The sequence below is a fragment of the Terrapene carolina genome, unplaced genomic scaffold (genome assembly GCF_002925995.2).
Source record: "Terrapene carolina triunguis isolate 2854851 unplaced genomic scaffold, T_m_triunguis-2.0 Scaffold198, whole genome shotgun sequence".
Taxonomy (NCBI): domain Eukaryota; kingdom Metazoa; phylum Chordata; order Testudines; family Emydidae; genus Terrapene; species Terrapene triunguis.
Window position 1 is genome coordinate 2,819,639 of NW_020664549.1, and position 10,601 is coordinate 2,830,239.

Genomic DNA, 10,601 nt, shown 5'->3' on the forward strand with positions numbered 1-10,601 from the left:
TTGGGTCTGTTGTGGCGCGGCAGGCGGAGGGATACCAGACCAGACGGATCGTTGGGTCTGTTGTGGCGCAGCAGGCGGAGGGATACCAGACCAGACAGACTGTTGGATCTGTTGTGGCGTGGCAGGCAGAAGGATACCAGACTAGACGGATTGTTGGGTCTGTTGTGGCACGGCAGGCGGAAGGACACTGGGCTGGACAAACGGCTAGTTATGCTCTGAAGTGGCAATTCTTACGTTCTAAAACATGACTTGATGGAGACCCCCAAAGACCCCATAGAAAGAACACGCACCTGGAACGATGCTGCACGCTCCAGGCCATTTCAAGCCAAAGGAGGAGGGGAGTGGGGCCAGAGCAGCGGCTGCGCCGAGGCTCTGGGAGCTCTGGAAAAGCGCAGGGCAGCAATTACATAACAAACAAAGCCCAGCTCAAGCTGTGAATTAATCAAACCCCTGAAAATAAAACCTTCCTCTCAGGAACTTCAAACAAAAGAAACGAAAACAACAAGGCCGGCTGGGTAATGAAAAGCCAGTGCTCTGAATAGGGGACAAAAGGAAGTGGAACAATAGGGTGTTGGACAAAAGCAATAAAGTAAAGGGAAGTGTGACAGCTCAACAATGGGGCACTGTGCGCGCCAGAGTTTCTGATCTTAGCAGGGCTTTTTTATCTCAGTTCCCTGCCCTTCTCTGAACAAATCATTGCGCTTTCCAGGCTATTGGGTTTCCTTTTGGCTTGTACAGTAACTCCAGTCGGAGACCTACGTCTTTTAATTCTCATCCCTAGCACAGTCCTGCTTCTCTCTGGCCTCACAGCTCTCCTACCCCATCCCATCCCCAGAGACTGAACAGACTCATCCCCCGTGTGTTGGAGAGGAAGGTCCTGAGAGACTGATCAGGAGACTGATCAAGTGCCCCCACACAAGGAACCCTGATAAAACACATCAATTGCATTCGCTAGACTTCAGCCATGGCAAAAATGAATGTGTTTGAGGACAGCTCAACGGAGGAGGATTTTAGCCTTTGGTAAGCCCCATCTAAACCATTCTTGAGGAGGGAGGGTCTCTACCTGTCTGAGCCACTTTGGATCATGTTCACAGGTGTTGGCTTACACAGGTCGGGTAACCTCTAGACTCCTCATGACCACACCATCTCTTTGCTCTTAGCCTTCCCCATGTTAGCTACGTTGACTTCCCTGCAACTGACTAGGATTGGAGTCTTTCAGGTTAGACTTGCTCATCGGTGGCCATTAAAGATCCCATGGCATTTTCTGAGAGAGTAGGGATTGGCCCCAGTGTTCCAGGTGAAAATTCTCCCCACCTCCCAGTGGTGCAGCACAATGGGCATCTGTTGGTTTCTACCCCAGAGGGGGCTTCATTCCAACTGAGCTGTTACTCTGTGACACTCTGGAGTCCTTGAGGAGAAAGGTACAATTTAAATGCACATTATTAGTTAGCTCCTTTCTTCTTCGGCTCTCAGAGCAGGTCAATTAAACCTCAAATCCTCTGTCCACCTCCCACGCTGTGCTTATTATTAGTCCTGTTTTACAGATAGGAAAACAAAGGCAGAGGAGTGTGGGCATTTAAGCAACTTGCCCAAGTTCACACAGCAAGGGTGAGGGAATAAAAGCCAGGAGTCCAACTCGCCATCCCTACTCTAACCACTAGACACCCTAACCGCTCCCTGCCTCTGAGAGCATTCCAGAGATGGTAAAGGGATCCAAACTCTGGGGTTTCCTTACTTTCTGCTCATGCATGGTCAATGCACTGGTCCAGTCAGGTTACCTTACATCGGCACTAAGTGCCAAGCCAGTATCTCCTAGCATTGGGCAAGCGAGTGTTTCAGTGAGAACTCGAGGCCCCCGTCCATCCGTCAGAGGGTATTTAGTGCGGTGCATGACCTGCTTCTTTAGGCTTTTAGCTAGAGAAAGAAACTCGGATGACAACATCCTGAAGGCCGCACAGGAAAAAACGATATTCTTTGAGACTAATGACCCCCGCTGAGTCTCCGGCGGATCTACACCACACAGGCACACTCAGCACTGATGGAAGCCTGCGACTCAATCACGTTTCCTGTAGTGCTTCTTGGGTTCACTTGCAGCTAAACCACAAGCCACCATTGCACGGGAGGATGGACGGGTCTTTGGTTAAGGGGCCAAGCTGGGACTCGGGAGAGCTGGGTTCCATGCCCTGTGCCCTTGGGCAAGTCATGTAGTCTCCTTGTGCCTCAGTTCCCCAGCAGGAGCATGGGTGGGTATAATAGCCCGGGGGGATGAGGATAAATACACCAAAGACTGTGAGATTCCTGGATAATGGAGGCCATTTGCACCTTAGACTGATAGAAGTGGAAACTTTCCCAAGCCTGGAGAAGTTCCCGAGGGGGCCCCCTAGGCTCAGGCAGGAGCTGCACTGGCAGTGGATGCTTGCTTTGCCAGGGCCCATGATGCCGCAGTCCGGCTGAGAAAGAGATTCCGCCCCCAGGGCTGTCAATCCAGCATCGATCCCCCCACCCCCACAACATTCTCCTGTGCGCGCACACACACACACACACACACACACACACACACAGACTACAATTCATTTTCAGAAGCCCTTAACTAACCTACAAAGGTCAGCCTGAGAGAACTGGGATGGGATCATCTAGGCGACCTGCCCTGCGGATTCACAAGAGATCAGGAATGGAAATTAACTGAGCAAGGGGGGAAAAAAATATTCATGGTCTCATTCTAGCTCTTATTACTGCAAAAAAAACCAAAAAAACCCCAACAACCCTGCTCCATGCACAACCCCATTGTGCAGAGGAGAGGGGAGATAAAGACTAGCCTGTTCTTGTCACAGGTCTCTCTCCTTCTCACTGGTATGTAGCCCTGTAAGAGGGCTGCCTTGTCGCCTGGACAATGGGGGAACCAGGAACAATCGGTTTGTGGCGCAGTGAAAATGTATTCATTTTTAAAGAGCACACAAAAGGAAAGTTCCATTCCGCCAGCAGGTCAGATTTCCATTGTACTTAACCTTTCGGAGCCACTGGAAGTTTACTCTTAAAATGGGCTTGTTACTTTGATAAGTGTCTGTTTGAAAAGGGCCTCATTGTATTTTTATTATACAGTTTGCCGAACAGGAAAAAAAAAATAAAGAGAAAAGAAACCCAGTTATCTTGTTACAGGGCTTGTTCCACTAACAGGCCTCTTCTAACAGTCTCAGCTACTCTGCTCAAGAGGCTCTTCTGTTCAGCAGACAATGGGAACAGGAACAATTGGCTTGGCACATGGAAAATGTCTTCATGTAACAGATCTTCTCCTTTAATGATTCCTCTTTTGTGGTGGGGAGGGGAGTGAACTTAGTATCAGGGAAAGATGCCAGTCTGAAAGGCTGAAGTCTTCCACTCCCAACGGCAGGTCCAGAACCATGGCTTTTTTGGTGCTTGGCCTAGGAGGAATGACCTCTGATGGGTAGAGGAGAGTTTGGTCTACAGGGCCTGTAGTTCTTGGATACCCTGCTGAGAATCCTAACAAGAGCTGTCCCAAGGCTGAGTTTGTTTGGGTGATGTGGACACTTAATCATAGAATATCAGGTTTGGAAGGGACCTCAGGAGATCATCTAGTCCAACCCCCTGCTCAAAGCAGGACCAATCCCCAGACAGATTTTTACCCCAGTTCCCTAAATGGCCCCCTCAAGGATTGAACTCACCGCCCTGGGTTTAGCAGGCCAATGCTCAAACCACTGAACGCGCTCTCTCTCTCTCTCTCTCTTATCCACTAGCAATGTATGGGGCCAGATCCTTCACTGGTATAAGCAGGCTGCCTCATTGCAGGGAGGAGGCCTAGGTGGGGAGTGTGCAGCTAAACCCCTCCTTAGCATGGTGAGGATCACGCTTAATCCCATGTCAACTCAGACCTTGTGACTCACTCCTGCAGAGGGCTAGAGCGGGTGCTTCACATCATGCAGCCCTCACTTGCACGGCAGCGCCACGCCCTCCTAGAGATGATCTGAGCAACCCCATGGTGGGAGAGCTTTGGGAGACACCCCCAACGACTGCCTGTCTCCAATGGCTCTGCTGCGTCGACTCCCTAGGGAATTTCTCCCCTTCAGGCCCGTATGCTCGTTGACGTCAGTGGAGTAGGCTGAAGAGCTGGCTCCATACGACCAAGGACTGAGAGATCTTGGGATGGTGACAAAATTTCCCAACAGTAGCTGTGCGGCTTTTCTTTCTGAATTATTATTTCTATATGGCACATCCTGCAATTCTCCCCCTGGGTTGTGCCACCCTTCCTGGCTAAAACTTGATCCTATCTCTCCTGTTTATTCTGTAACAGGATGGCTCAAAATGCCAGGGCAGACTCCTTAACAATATCCACCCCTGGACTAGCACCACATGAACTTTTGGAGGCCTTGTATTCAGGGAGTAGCAAACTTCACTGGGGCCAGGGCCTTCACCAAAGCTACTCTGTGGCCATATATGGAGTTTCTCTCTGTAGTTACTGGTCAGCAAATGTTCACTTGCTTGCAATAAGACCGGCTTGGCTCAGCTACACAGGACGGGGCCTCACACAGACCTGGTTAGAAGTAGGCCCAGGATGTTCTTGTTCCAGCAGGGAAAAGAGGGTGGTGCATGATTGCTGCCCTTCTTCTTCATCCCCTGGGTAAAACACACTCTTGCTGATTGCCTGGTGTGAAATGCTCGGCTGACACTAGTGCTGGCTACAAGACTCTCTTATTCCTGTTCACAGGCACATGATGAAACCAGCGTGGTGAATAGAAATCTCCAGATTTCTGCCCCAGACACCTAGGCAGAGACTGGAGGGTGATTTCCAGCCTCACTTCAGCTGAGGCACTGAACCATGTGATAAGACCAGGGAGACTGTGTCCCACACAATGTTTCCTGTGATTGCAGGGAGTTAAGCTGTGTCTCCCTAAGAGACATAAAATAAAACCCATTGAGGAGGAAGAGAAGCAGGGTTGGGTGGGACAATGTAATAAAAGAACTTCAGTGGATACTTCCATGTCTATTGCACCTTTCCACTGGAGGGTCTCCAAGTGCAACAGATCCCGTGTGCTGGCCAAGGAGTGCCTCATAGTGGCAATACAACAGCACCGAACCATGGGGACAAATGCTGCTCTTAACTCGTAAAATGGGTCAAATGTTTCCCATTATTTATCCCACAGGAAAAACAACTGGCAATGAAAGAAACGGGCCTTTGAGCGTCCAGCCCCAGTAGGTCCAACGTGGTCTTGCCAAGAGGATGTTCCGTGGAGAAGCTGTGTGCTTTGGCAGCACACGCAGAAACATCTGAGGAGCTTCCAAACCACATGTGTTCGAGGAGAGGTCAGTCAAGGCAACTACGCACCTGCATCAAGTGCTATGGGGTGGGACGGAATGAAGGACATAGTCTAGCAAGGCATCTAAGAGCAGTTGGGCCCTTCCGCTCCCTGCAGCAGAGAGGATATGCTCCCAAGTGCTTGTTCGAGTCCTACTGCAGCGAACATGGTTCTGGCTGCAGCGTGCATGGAGAGAATGGCGCATGCACACACACTATCTCCGAGACAGGACAATACATTCCAGCGATGTCCAGCTTCCCCAACCATGCACAGGAGTTTCTGCAGCTAACTCAGAAGGGAATGCACCACGCTCATTGAGGCTAATTGGGCCTTTTGAAACCCAGCTTTAAAAAAAAAATGGGGGGAGTTGGGAGGGGGAAGAAAGCCACATCCAAGCAAACCCTCTCAAACAGCCAAAGCACAGGATGAGCAATAAAAAGGCTCCAATTAGAGGCAATCACAGCTATTTGTTACCCTGGCAATTCCAGCCCGCCGTGTCCCAGAAAGAGAGGACAAGTAAGTACTCTGCTATGCCAACTGGTTCCAGTATTGTTTGAGGTTAAAAATAAATCCCTTCTCTGGCAACTGTAGTGCTCTCAACTAGGCGCTAAACCTACACCAAGGGGGCTTGATTTGAAAGGGCTCTTGCAACAGCCGAAGATGGGGAGAGCCTCGGAACAGTGAAGGCCGGGAGTCGGCATGTGATGCTAGCTCCCCTCGGTAACTCACGTGGAGCCTGGTTTTTAAAAGAGCTCAGGGCCTAATCTGCCAACTCAGCGCCCGCAACCGGGGCCAGATTTTCAGAAGAGTTCAGCATCCCGTGTGCACAGGTCTTCTTATTCAGGAGCCCAAAAGGGAGCCACGTTGTTCTGATATCAAATGAAAGGGATACTACTTACCTACCGCTGCAAAGAAGCTGGTCATTCACACTTCAAGAGACTTGGATGGAAGGGGTTAACCATGCAAAATATTATACCAAAAAAAAAAATGAAAGAAAGAAAGAAAGGCAAAAGAAAAGTTCAAAGCAAGAGCTGGGTGGGGGGAGCTGAGCTGGCTGGGAGAATCCTCTTTAGAGCACGTTCTTTATTAAAACGGTCTAAGAGCCTGACCCAAAACCCAATGGAGTCAAAGGCTACACCTAGATGGCCCCGCCACGCGGCCAACAGGGCCATGTAGACGTCGCACGGTCTACGGGGTGTGAACCACAGTGTGAGTTGACGTGCGGTGCTTTAACTGCCCCGTGTGGACGCTGCTGGTGTGACCTAAAAGGTACCTAGTTCACGTTAACGTAGTCCTGTTTCAACTAGGGTGAACAGACAGCAAGTGTGAAAAATCGGGATGGGGGTGGGGGGGTAATAGGAGCCTATATAAGAAAAAGACCCAAAAATCGGGACTGTCCCTATAAAATCGGGACATCTGGTCACCCTAGTTTCAACCCCTGTAGTCCAAACTGAGGGGGCATGTAGACACAGCCTTTGACTCCACTGGGTTTTAGACCAGCCCTTGAGAATTCAACAGGCTCACGCATCAGGCCCTGGATGCCTTCACTCTGCTCTGTTCTCTATTTACTCTCCTCTGAAAGGCCGCAGTCTCCAGAGCCAGTGGACCAGAAGAGTTACCTAGTCTTGCCCAGTGCTCCTCCATGCATCAACACTTTCAGGAGAAGGGCAGTCAGTCATTCCTGGATAAAGCACAACACCAAGCCCTTTCCAGATGATAGCAATTGTTCCCCATACATAACGGCTGTCTGCCGAAAGGGAATCGGATGGCTCTGGGGATTGGCATTGGCATAGGGAAAAGGCATTTCTCACCTCCGGACACCGGGTCAAATCCAGCCCAGGTTTGCATTGAAAATGACGAATGATTAGATATCCCTATGACCCCTGATTCCTGAAACCACTCAACTTGGAAGTGCCAGTTCCTGATGGAAAATACATCTATCAGATCCTTCCCAGAGCTGCAGTGTTCATCCTGAGAGAGCTAGAGTCTCCTCCACTTGGAGACAAGCCAGAACTGAAATCCTGGTTTGGTGTAGCAGAGCACTGGGGGAAATCACAGCTCTAGAGAGGGCCCTGCTGGGGAAACCCTCAGGCACAAGGATGAACCCTTGGAAATCAAAAAGCCCCAGGAGCAAACTCCATAGCTGGGGAACTGCTCCCATGGTCACCCTGCCCGCAGTCCCTGCTACAGCCCAGCCAAAGCACCATGGCCCTCACATAGGAGGGACTTTTGCAAGGTACTTTTGCTACCATGTGTCAAGGCAGAGAGAAATACAAATATATTCCTGCATTTGAGCAGGGTACCTAGTGAGCTCCCTACATGAGCCCACCCCCAATCCTGACAACCAGGTTATAAACGCAGTAGCTGCAGGATCCTCCCTCCAGCAGCAACTCCTACCATGGAAGACCAGGACGGCAGTCGCCACAGGCAGTGAAAACCTAAGTGTCAGTCTCCCTCACCCTCCCGTGTTGCATAACACCCATCTCCCCATCGGCACACCGCACAGTTAACACTAAGCGCCACGGGGTGGCTGTAAAATACCAGCGGTCTTTGCACATTCCACGCTGCAAAAGCTGCAGCCTACATGCACCCTCGAGACAGGGGAGAGAGAGGAAAAAATAAGAACACACATACATTTCTTCTTCCAAACACAACTCGAGGAATCCCTGCTGGCCACAAGAGGAGACAATAGCACATATCCTGCCAGGCAAACATATTGCTTTCCTGCTAGACTTGGAATGTCCTTTCAGGGCATTTTCCGACCATTTCCACCCAGCATAGCTTAATAAGCAAAAGAATAGACAGCTTCCCTCTGACACCCATCCCTCACACCCACAGAGGGGATATAACATCCCCGGACTCTGGAGAAGTACCCATCATTTTATTGCAAGTCTTGCAATGTTTTGCTTAGATCCCCAGCTGCCGGAGTCATGTGATTACATTCATTTAAAGGAAAAGGAAGTTTCTAGCCCATGTGGTTGCAGAGAAATGCTCCAACAGCAGAAGGCAAATAAAAAGAACCCAAAGTTTATATACATATTAAATCTCATGATGTTTATATACATCTCGTGATTTTGGGGAGCGTGACCTCCTGATTTTTGAACACTTGGGATTGGCAATTCTGAGTTCTGATTTTAGACTCCCTGGAACAGGCCCATCTATCTGTATGGTAGTTATATCTCTAGCAAGGTTAGAGTAAATTACAATCTTTGGTGAAAACAGCAGAGACCTCAAAGACTTAGCAAGCAGGGTTCTGTGTTTTATAGACCCGAGACCTTGTAAGACTGAATTATGGACCCTGGTAGGACATTACATAGATAGGCCCATTCAGAAATATACATCAACCACTACTAAGCATGCTCGGGGGTTAATTTTCAATCAGCAGGAGACTCCGTACTGAGAAAAGTCATAGGTGGCAGACTGGACAGATCTGTGTTCTGTAGAGAGCAGGTTGTGGCCATCCATCTGTGACTGAGCAGAGGCTGCTGTCTCTCACAACACACACACAGAGCGCAGACAGAGCTAGCTGCCTCCAGCATTGGTCTGCAGCCAGTCACTGGAATCTAGGGAAGCATTTGTTAGCTCCAAACAATGGAGAGCACATTCCATGGGTCACTGCAGTGATCCAAAGATGGAAGGCAGGAGTTGGATGGGGAGAGAACAGGAACAGTGCATAGATGGGTAACTGTAACCAGAGACAGCTGAGAAGATGACATGGGGCTACCCCATCCAAAATAGCTTTAGACTGAGGATCAACAGCCCAGCAATCTCATCAGCTGGCTTTGCAAAAATTTTGGCCCAAAGTAGCAACCACCTCATGGAATCATTTCCCCTCTCCCACAAGCCAAACCTCAGCAAAGCTGAGCACAATTCCTTAGCCAGGTCATGGTGCAAGGCTACCCCCGAGCTATAACGCAGTCTGAATTTGTTGCTGAAGCAGGGTTGCATTTCCAGTAGGGCCAGTCAATGAAATGTGAAATTTTGAAATGGAAAAAAGGGGACACATTTCACCAAAAAAAATCCACAAAAGATTTTTTTTTTTTTGACCCACTCCAGTCACAGCGCCGACAATGAGACACAAGGACTTCAGGCAACTGGACACAGCCTTTGGTTTGCATCCATGGCAATTTACAAACAAGGCTTTGCCCATTGGAGGACTCCCATATTGTACCATGTGTACATTTGATTAAAGCAGCAGGAGATAGTCTATTAAAGCATACAGTCCCATCCTTCCTGCACGCCCAGGATGGAAGTCCCCCATCCACCTTCAAAAAGATGCTCAATTCTGTAACAAACCAGTAGACACACAGACCACACGTGCCAGCTAATCCACACACATCAGGAACAGAACCAACCTACAACTCCAAGAACACAGGCCTTCACCACTGGAAGGGAAAATCTCTACCCGCTGTTGGTAGGAGGAGTAGGGCTTTTATTCTCTGTGTCGGATGCAATCTCTCATATGCTCACGTATCATCTTCGTAACCCTGGGTATTATAGCAATAGAAGTCTCTTGCATTTATTTACCTGGAACTGGACTCTTCACTGCAATGAACCGGTCAGCCTTAAAACACACACAGACGCCTCGCATTTAAAACCTTACACTGGCACCTGTGTGATCCAGAAGGGAAAACCACCCCATCTGTTTTCATGAAAAGCCACCAAGTAAGGAGGTTGCTGGAGATGCTGCAAATTCAGCACCGGGAAGAAGGAAGGTAGGGAAGCGATGGTAGCGTTCCAGCACGTATGGCGACAACTGTGTCTTCGCAGCCAGCTAGGCCCTGCCTTTGGCAAGATGGTGCCCAGGGCAAATCAGAATTTGGCAGGCCCCCCCCAAAATGGCAAGTGAGCAAATATTCACTGCCAGTTCCAACATTAGCCACTTGTTGTTCTGCTGCCTAGTTCAAAAGACCCCCTAGGGCAGTCCTACAGCTCGGGATCTGCATCCATGTCTCTTCTCAGCTGGCACTTTAGGGAACTCTCTGCCTGCACCTGCCTTAGGAAACCTGCTGTTCTTTGCATAAAACCTCCCACCCTGAAAAATCCCACACTACTTTACAGCTATAGGCCTGATCCTGCCAGGGGCTGAGCACTCGGGCCCCGATCCAGCATGCTTGACTTCAAGCACATGAATATCCTGAGGACTTCAGCACCCCAGCACCAGTGGATACAGCAGCAATGACAGGCAGCAGCCGGGGGGGGGGGGGGGGAGTGTATTCCCCCAACGGTGTGAACGGGATTGTGTGCAGCAGCCCGTGCAGGGGAAGGAAGAGCAGTTTTGGCTGGGACCTG